The following is a 13,971-nucleotide window of genomic DNA, read 5'->3' on the forward strand; positions in this document are numbered from 1 at the left end:
GAAAGTTCCAAAGTATCTCTGGGCTTTTGCTTGCTGTGTCTGTTGCTCTCTGATGAGTCTGCTCCTCTTTATAATGCAGAACAAACCAGGGACAAAGTCAGTGAAGGAAGAAGCCAAAAGACTACGTGGAGGAAGAACTTTTAAGACCTTAGAGCGAGGCTTCCCAGAGCCAGCTCCTACACGGTTAGTAAAACTTGTTTAGATCATAAAAATGAGTCAACTGTTTAGAGCCAGATTTTTCTAGCTTTAAATGTTTGCCACACATTCTATTGCAATTGTGGTTTTCATTTTGTATCATAAATCCTTAATCATTTCCTTGGAAACATAACAAATTAGCATTACACTTGTTTGTTTGTTTGTTTGTTCGTCTTTTCTGAACATGAGACATACAGTTTATAGACAAAGCTAGGTAAAACGATGACTTTAATCCCTTAACCACTCTTTATTTTTAGTGTTTACCCAACTGTTGTTACCATTTTTAAAATGTAAAATATAATCCTTTTCTAATTATACAATCACTACATTCTCTTTATAGGAAACATGGGAAATGGCAATAAAATTTTTAAAATATTATTTGTCATCTCATCACCCACAGTTAAGCATTGTTAACATTTTTGTATATTTCTTTCTTTTTTCTCTGCTAACTACACTATCTGGACGCTGAATTTTTTCATTCGATCTTATATTTATAAATATCTTCTCAATATTTATTATTAATAATCTTCAAAAATGAAGTCATTTTTAATGACTTCAGTAATATTTCATTGTTGGAATGTACCATAATGTTCTTAACTAGTCTCTATTGTTGGATGTTAAAAGTGGCATTCCAGTAAACACATTTCTCTGTAAATCTTTGGCTGTAGCTCCCATGGATTACTTAGATTCCTAGAATTACAATTACTGGGTCAAAGTTTAGGAACAGTGTTAAGATGCTTAATACAGTCTCCTGAACTGCCTTTTTTCAAAGGATGCTTACCAATCTATGCTCCCACTAGCAGTCACTAAGATGCCTGTCGCCCATATTGAGGATTGTTGTTTTTTCATCTTGGCCAATACAATAGATACTTCCACTGTTGAAATAAGTGGTGCGGCCCAGCAGTAGGGAGGGCTGTAGACTGGGAGTCAAAGAACCTGAGCTTGAATTTGGGCTCTTCCATTACTTAGTTATGTGACTGTGGAAAATCCTTAGCAGGAAGGGTGAAAATTTGGAACAGTATTGTCTGCCCAAATGAGATGATGAAAATGTGAAAATACTCTGTATATGTAAAATGTAAGGTTTTCTTATTACTGCAAGGTGCCTAGCCATTGCTACTAGGACTTAAGAAAAATTAGGAATTGAGTACGCAAATTATAACACCAAATGAAATGTTATGGGAATATTGGTTTAAGGTTTCCTTTTAAAAAATAAGAGAAGGTAACTTTCTTATTAGCATATTTTCTCACATCTCTTTCTGAATACACACACACACACACACACACACACACACACACACACACACCAGTATCTGAAATCCCAGATGAGCCTAACTGTATGAAATAAATATATGAAATATATGCGATAAAGTTGACTACTGTCTTGGATTATGCAGACTCAACCAAGAGTTAACACTGCAGGTGTAATTGGGATTTAGATGGAGATGGCATGAACTCAAGAAATCTTTCAACTTTAACTGCCACACCCCAATACAAAGCTTTCCCTCCACTCTGGCTGCTCCATTCCAGGGTCCTCCATCCATATTATTTCCCTCTTCTCAGCAATCTATAGCTGTATTTCTGCTGATCTCCTTTCTCCTGCTGTATTTCCCAGCTACCCAGAGTAGGAAGAGCAGAAGGCTCTCCCTTCCCAGGATTCTCACCTGTGCAGCTCACAGGCCAGCTCTGGATTACCCACTGCTTTGTAAGGTCCTTTCATCATTTCTAATCCATAAATGTTTCCCCCCTCCCCATTGGCGCTGTAAATGATTAAAGGAGAGAGATTCTTCCTTTGCATTTGCAGCTCTGCACATTCTCAGCCCTAAATTAACTGGTCCCTGAGGTTGATAAAAAGAGAAAATTTTACCCAGGGCCAAGGAGTCACTTTCCCAGTAACTCCCACTGGGGAAACTTTCTCTAGACCTCGTCGCTCTTGGCGTGATGGGAATGAAGGGCAGATCAGTGCCTCCAGCCACATTTCTTCTGGGGACTATTTTTCCCTCATTAATTGTGCTGACAGGATAAGAATAGCTCACAACCCAGCAGCAAAGGCTAATATGGACAGTTTTGTTCTTTCCTAATTTTTTTCCTCACCTTCTACCCTCCTAGCTAAATATATAAATATATACCTCCTTTCCGATTAAATGTCACTGTTGTGTGTTTGGTTTTTTTTTGTTTTTTAAATGCAGACCGAGGCTGCATTTCGGTCTCATCATTATGATTCCCAAAGAAATATTAATGTTCCAAGGGCATGAATGTCATAGTCACATTTTGGAGGGTGAAACGACTATGTTTTCGTGTCAATTCTAGATAACATTCCAGTTTTCAGAGGAAACAGAAAGCTACCAAAATTATTCATGTCAAAGGACAAAACAGAGGCTACGTTGGCAACACCAGCCTTTCTGTCACATCGAGCTTGAGCTCTGTGATTTATAAAAAAAGGGACACAGGCTTTACAAGCACTGAGCAGGACTTTCAGTGCTGGAGGAAGGAACTGCTATGCTAACAGAAAGGTAAGATGCTCGGCTTCTCATTAGGCAACTGGTAGGGCTCAGAGAACCTTCCTAGTGATTGAGAGCCCCCACTTTCTAGTTGAGAAGGTTGATGGTGCCTGGTTTCAGCTCTAATGGAATCTACAGATTGCAGCCATGTATGTCTACAATTGGGGCATTAGGTCCTGGGCAATGACCCAAGACAACTTTCCTCAGACTTTACAACACAATTACAAAAAGAGCATTTGGCAGCTATCCTGAGAAGATGTTCTGAGAAAGAACTCAGCAACCCAGCCAAATATAATTGCCTCCTAAAATTAGGTCAAAGTTGTCAGCATTGGTTGAGGACCTAGAGGCTAAAGTTAGAGCACTGGCCAATCAATCTGTAAACAAATTCATTATTGGCCTTCTTCAGAAACCAGTAAAGGGGATCTTGCTGCTATACTGGCAATAGTGTTTTGAGAAAATACATTAGGAGGAAAAGTTGAAATTTCAGTTTCCCATCACTACCACCAAAGCAAATTATTCCATAAGAACTTTCAACTACTCATATCTTTCCATGCCGTTTCACATTTTATTTTTATTTTAATGCCCTTTTCATTTAAGAATCATCTCAACTTTTTTTTCATAAGTATTGAAACAAAGATACTAGATAAGACTGTGAACAGCTTTCAATCCCAGGCTTTCCACACTTTGGGGAATGGAATAGTTTTACCCTGGCTCCCAGACTCAATCCTGCCAGCTCCATCCCACCCACGTCCTTCAAATCTTTCCTCCAATCTTCTCAGCTTCCACAAACACAGGCAAGAAGAAGCCGAGCCTATTGCTGACACCGCTGATAGGGAACAAAAGATACGGTAGCCGTGTACCAAGATTTAGTTCCCATCATGAAATAAATACTGCTTCTGACTAACTCTGCGTGATAGACCAGTCCCAGGGATTGAGCTCATAGGATGTACCCTCCTGACGCTGTAGACCTTGTTTCCCGGGTACCACAGCTGTCGAACCTGAGAAAACGAAAGGGAAGCACAGCAGTCCCCTTGACTGTCAGAAATTCTCTTTCTGTTACAATCAAATTAGATGAAACATGTGGAAGGCCTTTGAAAATAATAAAGTATAAGGAAATGTGAGGCCATAAAAGAAGTATTACAAGGGGAATCATGTCACCCATTTCAGGTAAAACTTGAATTACTGTCATCACGAACATTTTGAATGCAAAGTTTAAAAGAGAGAATTAAAATCAAACCAAAATCAGTCTGTGGAAGAGGCAATAATGCAAGTGCTCACCGACATCTCCAGCCTCAGTTGTGGTTAGTCCAGGGGCTCGGCAATTACCTCTTGCCAAAAGGCTGTGAGCAGAAGGGCTGATGGACTGGGTATCACCTTGGTTCAAAGTACTTAGCAACAGAAATGAGTTCTCCACACTTGTCTACCTCCTTTTTCAGTGACCCTGGAAACCACTTACTGAGATGAAGGAAACCTGGATCCCCGAATCACTGGGTGGAAGACTGCCTTCCAACCTAAGCCACAGAGATTCCAGTGGGTATTTAATACCTTAGCATAATAAAGACCATCTTTTAAAATACATTGATTTTTTTTTTAAATTAAATTTTATCAAGAACTTAGTGCTTTCCAGAGATGCTCATGATGAAAAGAAATAATTGTAAATGGTGTAGTTCTTGCACTAGGTCTACACCATCAATGATCTGGGTATTAAAGAAAAGAGAATCAATCCCAAATCAGAAAATGCCTTATACAGTTGCATAAACTTCTAACCTAACGGTTCAGTGGGTGAAATAGAAGAGCAGACTTTGGCACTCAAAGGTCTCATTCTGATCCAGTCATTTAGTCTCTCTAAGACCCTAAGTAATTTAATCTCTTCTCTTTGTTTTGGTTTTAAGACGTAGAGAAGGACCCACCTCAGAGGGTTTTGGTGAGCAATAAAAATAACTGTAAAACACTTTTCCGGCACAAAGTGCTACATAAATGCTTAATGATTTCCTTTAATGATATCATGGACAGGGAGGGGTTCTGTACTTTTAGGTGAAATATTTTCATTTGAGTTATAGCATGTAATACTCTAGATGTCAAGGCCTGACGGATGGCTGAAATAAGGATCTTTTGTTTTTTTTTGGAGTCTGGATAATTTAATCACTTCCCCTTCATCTCCAAAAATTATATCTAATTAAACACATACAGGACTCGGATCTCATAGACGAGGCTAATGATGGCCTATATAAAGAGAGGAAACTTTGTCATATGCCATGGATGATACAGTCTTAAGGTCATCAGTTTTGGTCATGAATTCCACTTTGGACAAAAAGCACTAAGGAAAAGTGGAAGGAAAAGTTTGGCTTTTTTCATTTTCTTCCTTTTTTCCATTTAAAAAAATAATTTACTTTGATTTTAAAAATCACAGCCTTATGTTATACTGAGCCCAGGTCAGGGTCTCATGGGACAGGCATTTACTCTCTAATGCAGGTGAGTATTTTGTTCTCTAGATCAGAAAAGAGAGTAGTTGGTCAAATATATCCAATCATGATAGAGAGGCCGCATTCTTTGTAATTATTATAAATAAATAGTAAAGAGTAAGAAGAGAAAAGGTAGGGAATTTTTTTTTTTTTTTACAAAAATGTAGTTATAGAATCCATATATTATTTTCTATATTTGTCATAAAATAAATAAGTTTGAGAAATTCTGCCCTACAGGTCAGTTTGCAAACCTCTAAACCTTCATTCACATAGATGCGTCCACCTCTGAGTTATTCTAATTCTCAAATGCCATATGTGCCCTCTCCCCTTTCCACTTATCCTCTCACAACAGCTATGATGTGCTGAATGAATGCTGACTTTGCGCCAGATTTCGCACCATGCAATGAACATGATCTCATAGAATCCATGCTATAGTCGTATAGGTAGGAAGTGTTTATCCCATTTTACAGAAGAGGCCATGATGCTCTGCAAAGTTAAAGAATTTACTCTAAGTCATACAGCTAGTAAGGAGCAGATCCTTGTTTCAAGCCTGGTCTAGCTGCTCCCACAGGAAGAGCTTGGAATTTAGACAGGAAGTAGGGCAGATTGCGATTCCAAATAGGATGGCCAGAGCAGGCCTCATTGAGGACATCTGAGCTTATCTGAGGGTAAGGCAGTTAGCCTCGTGAACGTTTGGGGGGAGAACATTCTAGCAGAGTGAACAGTCCGTACAAGGCCATGAGGTAGGAGCAGGAAGCAGGTCTGCGGTGCTGAAGCAGAGGGAGCAAGAAGGAAAGAAGGAAAGAGGTGAAGGAGTTAAGGAGGACGGGGTCGTTGGGGAGGGGGCCGTAGATCATGCAGTCCACTCTAAAGACCAGGCTTTACTCTAAGTGAGATGGGGAGTCACTGAGGCATTTGTGGGCAGAAGAGTGATCTGAGACTTAGGCTTTAAAAGGGTCACTGGCTGCTGTGGGGAGGGGGCAAGGATAGAGGCAAGAAGACGGATTAGGAGATACTAAGGTATCTAACAGTGACACTGTGATTTATAATAAGAAATATATATTTATACTTATAATAAAAAATATATATATTTGGTCTGTAACCCCTTCCTGGTACAGAGTTCCTAAAACCCCTGGAATTTCCTAAGTAGTGTGAGAGTGATGAAGGTGTCTTTTGTTATGTTAATGAGGTGACTTTTGCAATGCCCCTAGGTCACCTAAGGATGGGCCTGGTCATGCCAGGAACCAAACAGGTGGTTAGAGGGTTGGAACTTCTAGTCCAACCCCTCACCCTGCCTCCCACCTATGGGGTGTGGGGGAGAGGGGTTGGAGATTGAATCAATCACCAATAGTCAATGATTTAATTACTCATAGCTCTGTAAGGAAGCTTCCATAATTAAACACCCCAAAAGATGGATTTGGAGAGCTTCTGGATTGGTGCACACATGCAGATTCCAGGCAAGTAGCACACCCAGAGGGCATGAAAGCTTCGCGCCCTTCCCCCAAACCTTATCCTATGCATCTCTTCCATCTGGCTGTTCCTGAGTTACATCCTTTTATAATAAACCAGTGACCTAGTAAGTAAAATGTTTCTTTGAGTTCTGTGAGGTGCTCTAGCAAATTAATCTCACACAAGAGGGGGGTTGTTGGGACCTATCTGTAGGTCAGTCAGATGCACAAGTGACAATCTGGCCTAGCAACTGGCCTGTGACGTGAGAGGAGGGTGGCAGTCTTGTAGGACTGAGCCCTTAGCCTGTGGAATCTGATGCTATTTCCAGGTAGATGGTGACAGAACTGAGTTGAATTGTGTGGACAAAAAAGGGGCCACATACTAAACCTGACAAGCTCAGGGGAGGCCAGCATGGTGGGCCTTACAAACCCAGAGACCAAAAGGAACCACACAAGGTGGTCTGAATATAAAAATTCCTAACTAAAAGCGGGTCATGGTGGGTAGTCAAGTCTAGGCCTGTCGCTGCCTTGACAAAGGTCAATCTGCAACTTTAAAATTGTCTGTTGTCTTTGTGCATCTAAGATAACATACCTTTGAAATGTCAGAGTAATCTTTTTTTCCAGACCCCTCGAAGGCACAACCACCAGCACCAGAGCACAAAACCATTGTTATCTTGTTCTCCGAATACCATGTCTGTGTGCTGTAAATGCTAATGCTCCTGTACCCATCACTGAAACAGAACTGTGTGTCTCTCCGTTTTATTTTTTATCCAGTCTCAGAGACTTCTCAGTTTTGCTTTCTCCTGTCTCCCTAATCTACAACCAATGGATTTCCTGTAACCCTCCTTACGTCTCCTCATTTGATTCTAATATATAAAATAAGCTACAGAACCGCTATTCTCTGGAGCATTTTCTCAATCCGTTGAGGTTTTGCTTGCCAGCAATTGTTATCAGCTTGGGTCACATAAACTCTTATAAGACTTAGGCTGGACATTCTTTCATTGACAATTGTAAAACACCCAGCTGGTGTCAAGAAGTTGCTTATTGAGTTTGTGGGGAACCCACCCCCTACACACACACACGCACACACATACACATTGGAGGTGGGTCCAGAATCTTCACTAACTGAAGTAATCCAGATGACAGATGAAGGTGACCCAGACCAGAACTGTAGCAGCAGAGGTAGGAAAAATGCTTGGATTATGGATATATTTTGAAGAAAGAGCCACAGATTTTTCTGGCAGACTGGATGTGGGGAGAGGGGATGAAGAAAAGAGAAGAGTCTAAGACGATGGCAAAGTGTTTAGCCTGAGCATCTGGAAGGCTGGAGTTGCCATTTCCTGAGCTGAGGACACCGTAGGTGGTGCCGATTTGCAGTAGTGAATTCAGGAGCTGGGGGGGTGGCCATGTTAGAGATGTGAGCCTGTCTTGGGAGGAAGGTCTGGGCTGGAGATGTGAATATGGGAATTAGCCAATAGGAAAGCCACGAGACTGGACTAGACCACTAAGGAGTTATGCTAGCGGGTAAGAATCACCCGTTCATCCAAATGGAGAACTTCATTTCCCCAAACTGGTAAGAACAGGGAGAAATGATTAAGAGCAAAAGGATTGCTTGACAATCAGGGAAGCAAATTTAATTTTTAAATTTATTTTTCTCAACTATGGTAACAGCTTTTGGCCAGGGGCCCCAGACCTTGGTACAAAAAACTCACAGATGTTTGGACAAGGAGCAACCATGGGATTTATTGTGTGCATGAAAATGTTGGCACCAGACAAAACCAGAAAGTGCGGTCGAGTCCCAGAGGCCATGCTCTTTAATTACTGTCACTGGGAGACTAAGCTTCATGTCTGCAGAGCTGGCCTAGCATCTGACAGCCCTGGACACAAGGAGAGAGGGGACACACAGGTCCTTGGTGAGGGAATCCTAATTAAGTCCCATGTCACCTCTACTGCACTGGCAGGTACTTACATTGAAATTTCAACCCTTTTGGAATCTACCATCATTACTATCATGAATGGGAGGCTGAATATCTTGCACTACACTAGAATTTCCCCCAAGTGGTAGGTTTGTGAAGTTATCAGTGCCGACCATTCATTCATTCATTCATTCATTCATTCATTCACTAAGTAGCCATTTCAGCTTCATCCCCGTACAAGTGAGAACTGGGCCTGCCCTGTAGGACTCAGCTGATACCTGCCCCAGGGAGGCTCCTGCCATCCTTGCTCAGCAAAGGAACCACCGTCTCTCAGTTGGCTTCCCACTGGCCCTGCCTCCATAACGTGCCATCCCATGCTGCTGACACAACCAGCTGACGCTTGTTGGCAAGGAATCCAGCTGTATTCAATCTGCCCTCCTAACGTACACGTGCTCTCAGGAACTCACTCGATGCTGCAGTTGGTTCAGAGCCACTGGATGGATTTGCTTTATCCTCAGAGTTGCAAGCCGTCTGCAGGATTCTACACTACATGGCCACGCAACCAGACCCCAGCGTTCTTCAGCTCTGCGCCCTCCCCATGAACACTGGGGCGTTTCCTTCCCTCTACAGTGCTCCAATTGCTACATATCAAATTCTCTCTTTCTCTCGCTCTCTTTTTTTCTCTTTTTCTTTTTTGGTCAAATTACACAAGCCGCGGTCTACAAGTGCCCAATAACCCAGATGTTGTGTGACAGGAAACCAATCTCTTCTCGCTTTGTGACTCCATATTCCCCTGTAAGCGATAGACGGGAACCCTGTGTGCCTGTATTTCCACAAGCCAGTTCTCTCGTTCCAAGCAGTCCTCCAAGGAAATTCTCATTCTGCTGGCATCAGTGCGGCTGCTGTAATTGCTCATAAAGCCATCCTTGGGACTTTGCGGCAGCCGCCTTTACTAAGCTCTGTAATTAATTCTTGGAAAGCCATCGAAGGAGCTTGTTCAGAGCACAGTTAAATCAAAAGCAGGCTTCCTGTTGGCCCGCTCAGATGGAGCTCTGATACTTTAAAATAGATAATGAACCAGGCCGAAGAAATCTCCTCACAACCATTCATTCCTCCCGCAGCCGAACCCATGTGCCACCCACGACAGAAATGGTGTGCAGGGGCCACGTGCTGAAGCAGACACTGTTCTCCTCTCCCGTGCAGAGAGGTCTCGGAGCACCACCTTTCACTATTAGCCAGACACTTGTTTGCTTCACATTATTTTCTTGAACTCATTTGTTTCCTTTTCTGTTTGTTTGTTCATGGACACTGAGATCGTTTGGATAAAAACATTTCAGAAAGATGTGTGGGGGTGGCAGGCATCACGAAGGGGGGTGCTAGTGAAGCTGGATGATGGGCCCTGGTCTATATGCGGGAGCTCGGTTTGGGTAACAATGATAGTAAAAGCTGTAGTTTATAGAGTAACAGCAACGTCCCCACAGGCTTTGACCTGTGTACACACAGTCTCCCAAGAACTCTAAGAGGACAGAGCGATAGCCTCCATTGTACAGATTGCAGCCTGGTGTTAGAATGTCACCGTGTAACACAGATGGTTTCATGGGAATGAGGCAGATTACAGCTTTCCGTCTCTGTGCCTAAATAGAACAGCTCTGTAAAAGCACAGTGCCTTGTACACATGAAAGACTCAGGAAATGTGCTTACTGACTCAATGGCCCTCACACTTAGTCACTCGTTCTAAAAGGGAACTTGCCATTTCTCAACTGGGGGTGATTTTGCCCTCTAGGGGCCATGTGGCAATGTCTGGAGACATTTTTAATCGTCACAAATAGCGAGGCACGGTCTTTGCTCCTGGCATCTAGTGGATAGAAGCCCAGGGTGCTGCCAAATACCCTGCAGTGCACAGGACGGCCCCGCTAACCCTCAAAAAAATGATCGGCTCAAAGTGTCAACAGTGCTGGAGTTGAGAAATCCTGATCTATAGTTAAGGTCAACCAACAGATCACATCTGCTGATTAATATTTAAATTATAAAATGCCAAACCCAGGAATGAAAATGGTTAATCTCACCGGCTTGGACATTAGATTTTATACCACAACTGGCCAAAAATGTGTCCTTTGCATTTCCAAATCCAGACAAGTATCTAGCATAAATATTAATACCATACACCTTGGTTTGGGAGCTATCTGAGAAAGCTCGAGCTGTCAAGCCCAATTTTGTGTATAAGAATTAATTCAAGCTACCATGTGAAATGAAAATCCAGCCAATATACCAGTATAAAAGTCGGCTGCCCCTAAGGCCTATACCAAATCAGAAGAAATTTTCAACAAATTCCAAACAACGAATATCATGAAGACTATGTTGTCTGTCCACAATAATATAAAAATTACAAACCAAAACTAAACTTGACAGCAAAAATTTAAAAACAGTATTTTTGGAAAAGAAAAAAATACACATCTAAATAATACTTGGATTAAGGAATAAGTCATACTACTTTATCATTTGCCTTTATCAACTATTAATCAATCATAAACATTTCTGTTATACCTTTAAAATCTGTTCTAAAATATGACTTTTCAGGGCAGCATAATAGTCCTACATATGGATAGCATATAATTTCTTTAACCAATCCCTCATTTAGGTACATTTATAGTATTCTCAATTTTCATCTATTATAAATAATGCTATGATGAACATGAAACATTAATATTTTTACTTCATTGTTCACAACTATATTTTGCACCATTGAGTTCTTCGTATGTTTCTCACCATTGAGTTCTTCGAATGTTCCCAGTTGGAGACCAGTTGTACAACAACTTCGTCTAAAGGAAGAAGAGCCATAAAAAAAAAAAGAAACCCAAAATCCTGTATTTCAGATCTTTCTAAAAATATCATATTGCTCCAGGAAAAAAATTCAAGCCAAATGATGGAGGTTTGTGTCACCATTTCAGAAAGAATAAGGAAAAGGACAGTACAGATACTGCATTTCAGATGCCACCATTATAATTTAGAGATCTCACACATTAATGCATAAATTCCAGACACCACATTACTTCCTCTGCAGGCTGCCTCTAAATTGAACTAAAAACTACATTCCTGAAGCTAGGCAAGCTAGAACAGTAGGACGATAAATCAAACAATGATATGAGTTTCATTTAACACTGAGAAAACAAGCGTTTCTAGATAACTACGTGTCGTGTAAGACAAACAATTCTGGAAACAGGAAACAAATGGGTGAGGCAAAACTAAAAGGAAGAAAATTGGATGAAATTCATCAGAACTGAAAATATTGGCAGTCCCAGGACAGGGGTATTAGCTGAGTAATCAGGTGAGATGCATGTGAACACTGACACAGTCCACACTGCCTAACTCCGAGGGAAGTAGCACACGGCGCCTGTTAAGAGCCCACCCTGGCATCAAACTGCTTTGGCTCAACCTTGACAGTAGAGCTGGGTGGCCTTGGCCAAGTTCACCAAGCCTCAGTTTCTATATCTCTAAAGTGGCTGTAATAACATCTTCTACCTCATAAGGATGCTATGAGAATTAAATGCAAAAACCCACACAAATAAAGGGTTTAGCACAGTGCCTTACGCATTTGTGTGTGCTCAAGAAGTATTAGCCATTACTACACGAGCTTCAAAAGATTAAGAAAAGCCAGATGGCCTGTTGAGAAACAGGAACAGGATGTTGTTACTATGCCTCTGTGATAAACTCTGTAGTTCATTTTAACACAAGGACATAAATTTGGTTCTACAACCATTTTCAAAACATTATAAATTCCAAATTTAAAGTGCTATGAAATCTGTGTGCAAGTTTCCAGCACAGAGTCTGGTCATCAACATAGATATTTATAGATATTAACATAGATATTAACCTAGATAATAACATAGATATTAACATTGATATTCCTCATGGGAAAACTTTAGGCAGAAGTGTAGGTAGACCCGTGACTTTAAGGGACATAGGATTGGGTAGCTTGGGCCACCTCGAATAAGCTGCCTCTGATTAGAGGTTGATTGCGTTCTTTCAAGTGGTGAGGAGGATACAGGCCTACGCTCCACGATTTGGCATAAAACAATAAAATTGATATATATTTGCCAAACACATTCCCTTGATGACGGCTGGATGCCAAAACATTGTTTTCTGGGTTTTTTTGTTTGTTTTGTTTTGTTGTTGTTAAGGATTTGGCTTTGAAATATGGAAATTCCCAGGATGAGAGGCCACTCAGTAAGGCCACTCAGTAAGATGATGCTGAACACTTAGCAACTACTGAGAGCTCCTTTCCACTGAGTCCATCAAACTGTCCCAACTGGAGATGACTTCAATTTCCTTCTAGTCAGAATCCAGTCTGCCTATAATGGACCTTTTTTGACTTCATTATTTCCCTAGGTAGTATTTTAAAGCATCTTATTCATTTATAAAATTAACCAACAGGTCATCAGCTTGCCCTATCTGAAAGCAAGTCTGATCTCTTTATTCTCAAACAGCAAACATAATAATCCTATAAATTATGCATGGACAAGATTTATATTTCCAGAGATTTTTTACCTTCAAAAAAAGTGCTGCTTATGGAGTGGCTGTCTCTCTGCGAAGTGAAGGGGAAGTGAAGTAGTTGCCCTGGCTTTCTCTTTGGCCCCTCAGTGCGGTTCCGTCTGTTTTGCCTCTGGTTAGCAGCTGGATGCTTTGCCTTGGCAGAGAAAGGTATTGTCTGTTTTAATGCTGACCTGTGATGTTTTATTCACATTTTAAATCTTTTATCGCCTGTGGTTCCTGTGAGATTTTCCCTTTCGTTAGCATTTTTCCCTGATTGGTATTGATTCTCTGTTTTGCCAAAGGGTTAGGATGCTACTGCCCTGCTGGCATGATTGCAAAGAATCTGACTGCTGTTTTCCTCCCACAAAAGAAGTATCTATAGCCATTTAATTATATAGTTTATTTTTAAAGCAAGAATGAAAGGACCAGGGATCACCTTTCACTTAAATTCAGCTTAGCATGTTCTCAGAACGTTTAACATTCTCAGTTCCTTCTGTTAGAGAACTGGGTGTCCTCATCTAAACGAAAATCAATGCATTGGGCTTTACCCAGTGTAATGTCACAAGATTTTATTATATACTGTTTGCTTTCTTCAGATAGAAATAGAACCCATAACCTCAAATATTATCAAAAAGAAATATATATGCTCTGTGGGAAAAATAACTCCTAGGACATTACAGTTGCAGAATAAATCCTATACCTTCCATCAGACACAGCCTGCATATAATGGTGACCCCAAACTGCCTTAAATGCCCAAACCAAAGCTGTTCCTGAATTTTATACGTAGAAGACACCAACATGTTCTCTGGTAGCCAACTTTTAATGTAATAAAAAGTGTTATTCATGGGTAAGATCCATAGCAAATAGGCAAGAATACATCTACTCATGTACATTGTCAAAGGACAAAATGGATGTATCCAGA

At 41.0% G+C, this 13,971-nt stretch overlaps 1 long non-coding RNA gene across 1 annotated transcript in view; it reads right to left on the minus strand.

Annotated features, from left to right (window-relative positions):
- LOC141573093 (uncharacterized) overlaps window positions 1–13,614 on the minus strand; it is a 39,535-nt gene extending 25,921 nt beyond the window's left edge. The window contains exon 1 of the long non-coding RNA XR_012498655.1: window positions 13,065–13,614. This is a non-coding gene — a long non-coding RNA (uncharacterized LOC141573093). The remainder of the gene's footprint in view (window positions 1–13,064) is intronic.
- Between the last annotated feature and the right edge of the window lie 357 nt (window positions 13,615–13,971).

The sequence above is a fragment of the Rhinolophus sinicus genome, linkage group LG09, assembly GCF_036562045.2.
Source record: "Rhinolophus sinicus isolate RSC01 linkage group LG09, ASM3656204v1, whole genome shotgun sequence".
Lineage (NCBI taxonomy): Eukaryota > Metazoa > Chordata > Mammalia > Chiroptera > Rhinolophidae > Rhinolophus > Rhinolophus sinicus.